Source organism: Euleptes europaea, chromosome 18 (genome assembly GCF_029931775.1).
Source record: "Euleptes europaea isolate rEulEur1 chromosome 18, rEulEur1.hap1, whole genome shotgun sequence".
Classification (NCBI taxonomy): domain Eukaryota; kingdom Metazoa; phylum Chordata; class Lepidosauria; order Squamata; family Sphaerodactylidae; genus Euleptes; species Euleptes europaea.
In genome coordinates, this window is record NC_079329.1 from 13101210 (window position 1) to 13112715 (window position 11506).

Sequence of the window (11506 nt, forward strand, 5' to 3'; positions counted from 1 at the left end):
CCCATTCCCCCCCCCCAACTTCTGCTACTTGTGGGGGTTCAATCTGCCCGTCCGGTTCTGCAGTGGCTACTACTATTTTATGTGAGCGCCATCTGATTTTATAGTTATGATTGGTATGTTTGAATGTTGGAAGTTTTATGTGATTTTAGATGTTACCTGCCCTGAGCCTGGTGTGACTGGAAATGAGGGCAGGCTATAAATTTTTAAAAAATAAATAAATAAGACAAACACATAAGAACATAGGAAAGGCCCTGCTGGATCAGACCCATGCCCATCAAGTCCAGCAGTCTGTCCACACAGTGGCCAACCAGGGGCCTCCAGGAAGCCCACAAACAAGACAGCTGCTACAGAATTATCCTGCCTGTGTTCCACAGCACCTAATATAATAGGCATGCTCCTCTGATCCTGGAATAGGTCTGCATCATGACTAGTATCCATTTTTACTAGTAGCCATGGATAGCCCTCTCCTCCATGGACATGTCCACTCCCCTCTTAAAGCCTTTCAAGTTGGCAGCCATCACTGCATCCTGGGGCAGGGAGTTCCGCCGTTTAACTATTAATAAAGATGGAGCCCTAATGAGAATAATAGACTCTCTGCAAAGTAAATGGGGAGGGGCAACCAGGGGAGCATGTAGAAGAGGGGAGGGGGCTCTGCGCGGTGACCGGTGGATGTGATAGAGCAGCCGAAACTCCTCAGCCATGTGTCCTCCTGCTCTCCCACCCCTCCCTTTGACTTTTGCTGAGAAGCCCATAACCCTGTTTTCCTGTCGGTTACATTCATACGCTATCACCGAGCTGACCCTCTGTTTGCCTGGAAGGTCTGGCTGTTGTTTGCCCAGTGGGCGCTGAAACCGGGTGAACTATTTCCTCCTTGGTTGTGCGAGGGGGAGGAGGCAAAGAAACGAGCCACCCAAACAAAAGAGAGCAGGTGGCACAGTGGAGAGAAAGAGGCGCAAGGGTGGGCACAGCCAGAGCGAAGCTCCCTTTGGGGGGGAACCTGTGGATTATTTTTCTGATGGCATCTGCTATCTTTTCCCAAGGGAGAGCTTGGTTGTCCTTTCTGCTGGTGAGTTTTTTAAAAGCTGCTTTGTGTGTGTGTGTGTGTGCGCTCACGCGTGTGTGCTAGCATCTCTCTGAAGAGTTATTCCCAGTTTGGGTTTAGCTTGCCTCTCAACCAATGACTGGCAGATCCCTGTTTAAACAGTTACTGCCCACCAGAAGCAGTTGCAGGCGGATATTATGATGGTCTTTCCGTCCTGGTGAGATGCAAACCTTCTAGCACCTACTCCTTCCTAACTCAGATGAGATGGTGTTTGGACCCTAGAGGGCAAGACAGATGTTCCCACAATGAGCAGCTGCCTTGCCCTTCTGATTAGGGTTGCCAGTCTCCAGGGGGGGCCTGGATTTCTCCCCAAATTACGACTGGTTTCCAGAGCACAGAGATCAGTTCCCTTGGAGAAATTGGCAGCTTCAGGGGGCACACCTGTGGAATGCCATAGGTGCTAGATGAAATTCCTCCCTAGATTCCTGCCCTCTACAAGCACTGCCCAGAAATTTCCCAGGTTGGATCTTGCAAGCCTGCTCCCGAGTAGGGTTATATCTTATTGCTAGGTGAAAGGATTGCTGAGGCAGAGCTACAGACCACCCCAAAGATCGCTTATTCCTTTCTGCGCTGGGAAAAAAAGTGGATATGTTTGCAGCACAGTGCATGTGTGACCTGTGGGCGTGCATTCTCTCATGCCCTGAATGGAGGTACACTATGCTGAGAATGCCCTGATCTATTGTGTGAACTTTCTGCAGTAACTGAAACAATTGACAGTGGGCTCACAGCCCATCTCTCTAAACTGCCGGTGGGATTAGGAGGGCGAAACTCTGTTTAGGGTTGTATTGCTCAGCTCCTATTGAGCGGTAGGGACCAATCATCCGTCACAAGTAAACGGAGAAGTTGATGAGGAGAGGCAGCCAGAGATGGGGTGCATAGGTCAGAAAAATAAGAGGGAGATGGCCATTATTTCCAGATGAACATAAGAAAGGCCATGCTGGATCAGACCAAGGCCCATCAAGTCCAGCAGTCTGTTTGCGCAGTGGCCAACCAGGTGCCTGTAGGAAGCCCACAAGCAAGACAACTGCAGCAACATTACCTGTGTTCCATGGCACCTACTATAATAATAGCCAGTTTGCCCCATTTACCAGGGAGAATTCCTGGTTTTTTTTATATCCCGCCCTAATAATTCATTGTCTTTACTTGTGCCTCTTGTGTCTGTGTGTTCTGCCACCAAGTCACAGCTGACTTATGGGCGACCCCACAGGATCTTCAAGGCAAGAGATGTTCAGAGGTGGTTTGCCATTGCCTGTCTCCGCGTCACGACCCTGGTATTCCGTGGAGGTCTCCCCTCCAAATACCAGCCAGGGTCAAGGCTGAGAGTGGGTGACTGGCCCAAGGTAGGGTTGCCAGGTCCCTCTTGGCAACCGGCGGGAGACTTTTGGGTGGAGCCTGAGGAGGGCGGGGTTTGGGGAGGGGAGGGACTTAGAGTCAATGGCCAAAGGTGCCATTTTCTCCAGGTGAATTGATCTCTATCGGCTGGAGATCAGTTGTAATAGCGGGAGATCTCCAGCTAGTACCTGGAGGATGGCAACCCTAGCCTGAGGTCACCCAACAAGGTCACACTCAGCCCCATCTACCTCACAGGGTGTCTGTTGTGGGGAGGGGAAGGGAAGGTGATTGTAAGCTGGTTTGATTCTTCCTTAAGCGGGAGAGAAGGTCGGCATAAAAACCCAACTCCTACTCCTACTCCTCATCTTCCTTTTCTCCTCCTTCTCCTTCTCCTTCTTCTTCTCCTCCTCCAGAAAAATAAAAGGCAAGAATGCATTTGGTTTCAATAAGGCTTTGGCAAAAAATTTCCTAACATGACTTTTTGTTACCTGCATTCCCCCTTTGCCATAGTTTGGGGGAGGGGTGGGGAGTTGTTGACAGAACAGGCGCGGGGGGGGGGCTGGTTTTGGGAGCTGAGCGGCCCTGCTGAATTTGGTAAGTATGCGACCGCATGTTTGTACTATAAACCTCCACTCCATCTGCTGGGATTTAATTGTTTCTCTCACAAACAGCACCTATTCACCAAAGCACCAGATGCTCAAATACACCTGGACCAGGAGGTGAGGACATGGGGTGGATGCTATTCTGCAGCCCACCAAGAAAGGAGGCTCTATAGGAGTGGCTAGCTTCTTGGTTCTCTTACTCTTTATTCAGACTTCTCTCTGAAACAATGGGGTCTTCTACACATAAGAACATACGGAAAGCCCTGCTGGATCAGACCAAGGCCCATCAAGTCCAGCGGTCTGTTCACACAGTGGCCAACCAGGTGCCTCTAGGAAGCCCACAAACAAGATGACTGCAGCAGCATCCTGCCTAGGCATGCTCCTCTGATCCTGGAGAGAATAGGTATGCATCGTGACTAGTATCCATTTCAACTAGTAGCCATGAATACTCCTCTCTTCCATGAACATGTCCACTCCCCTCTTGAAGCCTCCCAATTTGGCAGCCATCCCCACATCCTGGCGCAGGGAGTTCCACAAATTAACTATGCGTTGTGTGAAGAAGTATTTCCTTTTATCAGTTTTGAATCTCTCACCCTCCAGCTTCAGCAGATGACCCCGTGTTCTAGTATCATGAGAGAGGGAGAAAAGTGTCTCCCTGTCCCCTCTCTCCAAACCATGCATAATTTTGTAGACCTCTATCATGTCTCCTTTTAGCCACCTTCTTTCCAGGCTAAGCAGCCCTAAGCGTTTTAACCACTCCTCATAGGGCAGTTGCTCTAGTCCCCCCTGATCATTTTGGTTGGTTAAACGGGGATGGGATGTCACAATTTCCCCGTTGCTGGTGCAACTGCAGATAAAACACGTCGGCGCTGATCCAGTGTGGCTGTTTGGGGCAAAGGGAACGGCAGGGACATTTTCTCCTTTCCTTGCGTGCCCATGTGTTGGAATGCCCACCTTTCCCCACAATGTCAGGCTGGAGGTTAGAAAGAGGCCATTGTTTAGCTGCGGATCCTGGCTCTGACCACAGGATTTGATTTGCTAATAGTGGCGCAGTGTGCAGGTGACATTTCGTGCAGTTGTGCATCAACTCTTCAATAAACTATGTTGCAGTGGGAACACCATGTCGCAAGGGCTGTGAAGGGCTTGGTTAATTTTTCTGCTTCTCTCCCAAGCAGGTGGCCAACACTTTAAGGGGGGAGGGAAGGGAAAAGTTGTAACTCAGCAGTGGAACACACGGTTTGCGTGCAGCAGCATCCAGTTCCAATCCTGGCTGCTTCCACATGGCAAGGGCTTTACAGATTGCTCTCAGCGTGGTGTACTGGTTAGGAGCGGTGGACTCTAATCTGGAGAACCGGGTTTGATTCCCCACTTTTCCACATGAGCGGCGGACTCTAATCTGGTGAACTGGGTTGGTTTCCCCACTGTGAAACATAAAGGCAGCTCTGGGTGACCTTGGGCTAGTCACAGTTCTCTCTGAACTCTCTCACCTTCACCTACCTCACAAGCTGTCTGTTGTGGGGAGAGAGTGGGAAGGAGATTGTAAGATGGTTTGATTTTCCTTAAAGGGTAGAGAAATCGGCATATAAAAACCAATTCTTCTTAGAATCATAGAGTTGGAAGGGACCACCAGGGTCATCTAGTCCAACCCCCTGCACAATGCAGGAAATTCACAACTACCTCCCCCCCTCACACCCCCAGTGACCCCCTACTCCGTGCCCAGAAGATGGCCAAGATGCCCTTCCTCTCATGAACTGCCTAAGGTGATAGAATCAGATGGCCATCTAGCCTCTGCTTAAAAACCTCCAGGGAAGGAGCACTTACCACCTCCCGAGGAAGCCTGTTCCACTGAGGAACTGCTCTACAGTAACTGTTAGAAAATTCTTCCTAATGCCTAGATGGAAACTCTTTTGATTTAATTTTAACCTGTTGGTTCTGGTCTCCTCCTCCTCCTACTACTACTACTAAATGCAGAGGAATTTGTGGTGGCAGATTCTGCAGAACTGGATGGACCATTGCTGTAACTTAGCATGTGCTCTACATGTTTCAGCGAAACCAAACAATTGCCCAGTGAAGGATGTGCTGTTGCCAGCTTCTCCCATCTCTCATTACGTCCTCCTTCACACCCACCCCAATTCCTTTAGAACAGAGTATTTTTATTTATTTAACACCTTTATTAGCCACCTTTCTACTTGATAGTAACTCAAGGTGGCTGACAATGTAAATAATAATAAATAATAATAATAAATAAAATACAATATTGAATTTTATTGTTTTTGTTTTTTTAATCTAAAACTGCCTGTAGGTTTGAAGAAGAAGAAGAGTTGGTTTTTATATGCCGACTTTCTCTACCATTTAAGGGAGACTCAAACCGGCTTACAATCACCTTCCCTTCCCCTCCCCACAACAGACACCCTGTGAGGTAGGTGGGGCTGAGAGAGTGTGACTAGCCCAAGGTCACCCAGCTGGCTTTGTGTGTAGGAGTGGGGAGACAAATCCAGTTCACCAGATTAGCCTCCGCCGCTCATGTGGAGGAGTGGGGAACCAAACCTGGTTCTCCAGATCAGACTCCACCACTCCAAACCACCGGTCTTAACCACTACACCACGTTTGGTTGCAAATGCAGGACATGGGAGCCCTGAGGTGGTAAAATGAACCGCACCACGTCAGGCAGCAAGGAGACAATTCCAGCTTCAAATCTCCCTCCTCCGCCAAACCTGCACGCAGATAGAACATTAGCACATCAGGAAGTAAAGGTCTACCCCCTCCCTTTCTGTTGTATGCTGACTTTCCATTTTCTGGGAGATTTTAATATCCCCAAAATGTGATCCTCCACAAGTCTCTCCCTGCAGTCCAAACTGCTGTACTGTATCCTGCCACGTTAGAATTCTGCTCTTCATTTTCCAACAAGGATGACTTAGAATCAATACAGAAGTGAGACAGGATAGCTTTGAATAGGGTTGCCAGGTCCCACTTTGCCACCGGTGGGAGGTTTTGGGGGCAGAGAGGGTGGGGTTTGGGGAGGGGAGGGATTTCAATGCCACTCAGTCCGATGGCCAAAGCAGCCATTTTCTCCAGGTGAACTGATCTCTATCAGCTGGAGATCAGTTATAATAGCCGGAGATCTCCAGCTAGTACCTGGAGGTTTACTAGAAGGTGAATGAGTGAGGCTCTTGGCTGAAGAAGCTGTTGTGTAACAGCGCAAGTGTTGATTTCATCCGGAAGGACGCTCCCGATCCGTTTCAGCCTCCACAGCACTTCAACATTTCTACCTGCAAAAAGAACAAATGTTAAGAGAAATAAGTTTTTGTACTTACCTTGTAAAGCTTGTGCCTATCGAGATTGACTTCCTTTGGGAAGACTTATGTATATAAGTGTGAGTTCGTCATATCATTGTAACTTTGCATGTTTTTGCACTTTTTCAATAACATCACTATTTTGCATATATTGCAAGAGCTTGTCACTATTCCTTTGCACAAAGTATCTGGAGGTTGGCAACCCTACTTTGAACAGATCTCATGCAGACATTCCATGCCAGAAACAGATCATGCATAGATAGATTGCATGGTTAAGGGTTTTGTTTTGCACAAACATCCAGGTAGAGCGAGGCCAGCAGACGTGACCCCTCTCCACCCCCCCGTTTGCTGACTGTACACCAGTGCAGTGGGCACTAAGAGGCATGTATGAAGACCCAAAAGTCAGAGCCCTCCAGCTTTGAAATGTGTCCCCGCCCACCCCGCGGTTGAGCAGCAAATGCAAATCGTGTTCCCTCTGGAAATTAAAACAGGCCTCTTATCTCTAGCCCTAGAAAGGGCGAGAGCAGGAAGAAAGCAAAACACAGCCCTCATTGTCTGGGAAGCTGGAGATTAACTTTTAAAAACACACACAACGTGTAGAGTCCGAACTGAAGCTTTGCTTTGATAGCGTGAAAGAGAGCAAATTCAAATTTTAGGAGCCCTGAGTTGCATGAATTACAACATAGTGGGAGTCTAATCGGGTGAAGCACAATGCCATGGTCTATCTGATTTTTACCCCACCCTTCTTTCAAGGGGATGGGGGGGGGAGCAAACACGGTTCTCCTCTTCTGCATTTTTATCCTCACAACAACCTTGAGAGGTAGATTTTAAGGTTGCTGGGTCCCTCTTCACCCGCCCGGGGAGCTAAGGGACCTGGCAACCCTAGTGGTAGAAGGGGATGAGACAGGGCTGGCAGCTAGGGTTGCCAACTGCCAGGTAGTAGCATGAGATCTCCTGCTAATTCAACTGATCGCCAGCCGATAGAGATCAGATCACCTGGAGAAAAATGGCCGCTTTGGCCATTGGACTCTATGGCATTGAAGTCCCTCCCCTCCCCAAACCCCGCCCTCCTCAGGCTCCGCCCCCAAAATCTCCCTCCGGTGGTGAAGAGGGACCTGGCAACCCTACTGGCAGTGGTGCTAGCAGCAGAGGATGCACTAGGGAATGGCGTGCCATCCTCCTGGTTCCTTAGGGTCCAACCAGATGGAAGTGAAATTTATGAGCACCTGTAACACACACAAATGTACGTGTGGAAAATATCATGCTTGGTTAGTCCTAGAGTGGGGATTTGAACCCATTGATCTCTGTTGTCTGGAGATGAGCTGTAACTCCGGGGGATTCTCAGGTCCCACTTGGAGGCTGGCAGCCCTACTCTGCGGTCTTAATCTGACACTAACCACTCTATCACACTGACTCTCTTCTACCACAAAGGAAGCTTCCTGGGATGGACAAATCCTAAATTTCACCTGTTTCATGTTCTGCCTTTTGCTTTCCAGCTGCTGCTGCCGTTTCTTCAGCCAGGCCAGTACGGTGAGTAACTAACTGAAGATTTTTTTCTTGGCCGCCGCTGTATTTCTTTTTGCAAGCGCCCGTAGGGTTGCCAACCTCCAGGTAATCAGTACAGGAGCGAACCAAAAAGTAACAAAGTGCAAAATATGTAATAAATGCTAACACATAAAGTCAATCACACTTATATACAAAGCTAACAACCACTCTGCTTCTTCTACTCAAGAAAATATTCATATACTATGTGACTATCATCTATATATTCCACTGGAGATTTTACAAGATATTTTTCTCAAACTTTCTTGAATGAGATTTTCCTATTGCGTTGGAGGTTTCACTTCTTGCTACTGGTTGTTTTGCTTTGTATATAAGTGTGATTGACTTTATGTGTTAGCATTTATTAAATATTTTGCACTTTGTTACTTTTTGGTTCGCTCCTGTACTGAATTCCTAATCTCCTTGATATTACTACAGGGGTGTCTATCTTTCCTTCCAACCTCCAGGTAATAGCAGAAGATCTCCTTCTATTACAACTGATCTCCAGCTGATAGAGATCAGTTCCCCTGGAGAAAATGGCAGCTTTGGCCATTGGACTCTATGGCATTGAAGTCCCTCCCCTCCCCAAACCCCGCCCTCCTCAGGCTCTGCCCCAAAACCTCCTGCCAGTGGCGAAGAGGGACCTGGCAACCCCGAGCTCACGGCAGGCAGATTCCATTGGTGCAACTTTCTCCAGCCTTTTTCCAACCCTACCCCCGGATGTTTTTTGACACGGGGGAAACATTAAAACGGTGACTCTCCCCATCTACCAGCTACAGCCCTACAGTTCCTCCACCAAATTCTGGTAGATTGTGTGTAGGCCAGGCCCGTCCTGTCAAATCAGCCTGCCCACCTAGCTTTCTTCCCATGGTGTTTTTTTTAAATGTATCTGTATTCTTAACATTTGGAAATCGGGAGGGGGAAATCTGATGTGTGAATGGGCCTGCTTCCGAGTGGGGAAGGGTTAGGATTAAGAAAGATGGTTTCGGGAAAGTACGGGGTATAAATATTTTCAGTAAAGAGCTGGAGTACATGGTACCCCTCTCCATCCTTTCCTCTTTTCCCCCTCTTCCCTGCTCAACAGGCAAAAAGGCTCACCGACAAAACACAACTACTTTGCAGCCCAATACAACGGCCGTTAGTAAGTAAATGAAAACACTTATTTCTATTTACTCCTCATACCGGGCTGAAGCTCCACTTACTTTCTTTTGGACTGTTGTATTCTACGGTGATCTGTCTATTTACAGCTGTACATAATGAGAAGGCCAGGGGGTTGGACTAGATGGACCCTGGTGGTCCCTTCCAACTCTATGATTCTATGATAAGGCAGAAGCAAGCACTAGGGTTGCCAGCCTCCAGGTGGGGGCTGGAGATCTCCCAGATCTTACAACTGATCCCCAGGCAACACAGATCAGTTTCTCTGGAGATAGGGTTGCTAACCTCCAGAGGTCAGTTCCCTTGGAGAACATGGCCACTTTGGCAATTGGACTCTATGGCATTGTGATCCCTCCCCTCTCCAAACCCTGCCCTCCTCAAGCTCCACCCCCCAAAACCTCCAGGTATTTCTCAATCAGAGCTGGCAACCTTACCTGGAGAAAATGGCCACTTTGGAGAGTGGAGTCTATGGCATTATACCCCACTGAAGTCCCACCCCAGACTCCACCCCCCAAATATTTAGGAATTTCCCAACCCAGATCTGGCAACCCTACAAAGTGCAAAGCCTGTACCAAATTCACAGCAATGTCTCCCAGAATCCAGGTGGGCTCCCTTCGTGCCAACACCACTACCATTTGACGCCCTTCCAAACTCAGACAGGCATAACCATTTCAACCCCCTCCCAGCTTGTGGGTAGAAGTAACCCTAATACATCCCAATGTCAACAGCAACCTTACTACCTATGTGTCTATTGCGTCCTGTCAATAGGGTTGCCAACCTCCAGCTGGTGGCTGGAGATCTCCTGCTATTACAGCTGATCTCCAGGAGATAGAGATCGGCCCCCCTGGAGAAAATTGGACTCGATGACATTATACCCCATTGAAGACCCTCCCCTCCCCAAACCCCACCATCTTCAGGCTTCACCTCCCAAATCTCCAGATATTTCGCAACATGGAGCTGGCAACCCTACCCATCAATGGCCAGGTCATTCGTACTTCAAAAGGAAAGAACTTTAGGTTAATTTTTCAATACAGAATAAATCTGGGCCATGATGTCTTGCGTTACTCCCAGGGCTGCAGCCAACATGCTAACCCTTGCCTTTCTTTAGATGCCTCTGCAGGCTGCAGGCCAATCGAGGAAACGTTTGTCATGAAGCAGCATGGAACCAGCATTACAGGCTGGAGTGTCAAACAGAACTGTAGCTCTCCGTCAAACTGCTCTATCCCCTCGGACACAAGTAAGTGCAAAGCGCCTCAGTTCGTCATCCTCACTAACCAAGACCTAAATTCTGTGAGTGAGTGAAGGGCGCCTTTATTTTTTCTTTTTACATAGAACAGCCTCAGGGGCTGGGAGGTGAAGGGAGAGACTGGCATGCCGGGCAGGGGTGCTGTTTAACCTTTCCTCTTTTCCTCCTGTGAATCACCTCCTACTAAAGTGCTTTTGGCCCTGCTGAGGAAACCCTTTTGGGTGCCCCATTTTGTGAAAATGGCACAACTGGAAGAGGTTAAAAAGCCCTTTCCACACTGGTCCTTCCTTTTAAATTGGAGCCCCCACCAGCTACAGTCTTGGAGGGCCTTATAAATTGGGCCCAGAGTAGGGTTGCCAACCTCTAGGCACTAGCTGGAGATCTCCTGCTATTACAACTGATCTCCAGCCGATAGAGATCGGTCCCCCTGGAGAAAATGACTGCTTTGGCAATTGGACTCTATGGCATTGAAGTCCCTCCGCTCTCCAAACCCTGCCCTCCTCAGGCTCCGCCCCAAAAACCTCCAGGTGTTTCCCAACCCGGAGCTAGCAACCCTATTGTAGTAGCAACTTGAGCTGCACAAATCAGCAGGGCGAGCGTTTCATGGCATGATTCACCTGCTAATATCCGCACACCAAACTATCATCAAAGACATATTAGCAGGAGCCTGTTCAAAGTCTTACACAGGAACATAAGAAAAGCCTTGCTGGATCAGACCAAGGCCCATCAAGTCCAGCAGTCTGTTCACACAGTGGCCAACCAGGGGCCTCTAGGAAGCCCACAAATAAGATGACTGCAGCACCACCACCCTGCCTGTGTTTCACAGCACCTAATATAGTAGGTTTCCCTGAGCTTTGTAGGAAGAAAGTGGGATCCCCCCCCCCAACCCTTTTCAAATAGTATGATAGAAGTTTCAGGCAGGGCACAACTTTAAAAATTTAATCCCTGCAATTATCAGGCCAACTGCTGGATCTGGTGGATTGGGGCATGGTTTTCCTTCCGTGGAGGGGCAATTAGAGTAGAGTGCTCCAGTTTCTGACTCGGATTCTTTTTCTGCATAGGCCCAACCCCTGTGAATCGTCTTGAAGCCATAGAGCAAACCAACAGCTCCATAACTCTATTTTGGGAAAGTCCATCTTGCCCCTCCTCCACCTGTGAAGTGAACCCTGCCAATAGCTCGAACTGCACGGCGCGTTTCTCCCGTCTGAAGCCTGAGCAGGACTACACTATCGTG